This window comes from Nothoprocta perdicaria, unplaced genomic scaffold, assembly GCF_003342845.1.
Source record: "Nothoprocta perdicaria isolate Ctin4 unplaced genomic scaffold, notPer1 scaffold_633, whole genome shotgun sequence".
In the NCBI taxonomy this organism is placed as follows: Eukaryota; Metazoa; Chordata; class Aves; order Tinamiformes; family Tinamidae; genus Nothoprocta; species Nothoprocta perdicaria.
The window spans coordinates 39,144-40,424 of NW_020455903.1; positions in this window are offsets into that span (position 1 = coordinate 39,144).

Here is a 1,281-nt window from a genome sequence, read left to right on the forward strand (position 1 = left end):
GGCGCAGCGCCGGGCGCACCTCCAGCTCCGGAGACGGCGCCTTGGCCGGCGCCCAGGGCGGGAAGAGCGGCGCCTTGGAGGAGGACGAGGAGGAGGAGGAGGAAGGCGGCTCGGCGAGCCTGCGGGGAGAGCGCCCTGAGCGGCACGGAGCGCGGCGCGGGGCGCGGGTGTTGGACACGGGGTGCGGGTGCTGGACACGGGGTGCGGGTGTTGGACACGGGGTGCGGGTGCTGGACACGGGGTGCGGGTGTTGGACACGGGGTGCGAGGAGCGCGTGGCAGCGCAGGGTGTTGGCGCATGGGGGGTGCAAGGGGCACAGGGTGCTCTGGGTGCGGGTGTTGGACACGGGGTGCGGGTGCTGGACACGGGGTGCGAGGAGCGCGTGGCAGCGCAGGGTGTTGGCGCATGGGGGGTGCAAGGAGTGCAGGGTGCTCTGGGTGCGGGTGTTGGACATGGGGTGCAGGGGGCACGCGGTGCTCCGGGTGTGGGTGTTGGATACGGGGTGTGCACAGGGTGCAAGGGGCACAGGGTGCTCTGTGTGCGGGTGTTGGTGCATGGGGAAAAGAGGGGAAAAGAAGGGGAAAAGAGGGGAAAAGAAGGGGAAAAGAGGGGAAAGGAGGGGAAAAGAGGGGAAAGGAGGGGAAAGGAGGAGAAAAGAGGGGAAAAGGAGGGGAAAAGAGGGAAAAGGAAGGCAAAAGGAGGGAAAAGGAGGGGAAAAGAGGGGAAAGGAGGGGAAAAGAGGGGAAAAGGAGGGGAAAAGAAGGGAAAGGAGGGGAAAAGGAGGGGAAAAGAGGGAAAAGGAAGGCAAAAGCAGGGAAAAGGAGGGGAAAAGAGGGGAAAGGAAGGCAAAAGGAGGGAAAAGGAGGGGAAAAGAGGGGAAAGGAGGGGAAAAGAGGGGAAAAGGAGGGGAAAGGAGGGGAAAAGAGGGGAAAAGGAGGGGAAAAGAGGGGAAAGGAGGGGAAAACAGGGGAAAAGGGGGAAAAGGAAGGCAAAAGGAGGGAAAAGGAGGGGAAAAGAGGGGAAAGGAGGGGAAAGGAAGGCAAAAGGAGGGGAAAGGAGGGGAAAAGAGGGGAAAAGAGGGGAAAGGAAGGGAAAAGGAGGGGAAAAGGGGCCGGCTCCCACCTGTGGCGCCCCAGCGATCCCGGGCGCTCGGCGCCGAAGGCGGCAGCGGCGCTGTCGGGGCTGCGGGCCCAGGGCGCGGTGCCGGCGCCGGCGCCGCCGATCTGCTGCAGCTTGGAGCTGAGCTCGGAGATGATGCTGGCCTTCATGGCGGCCACGGCG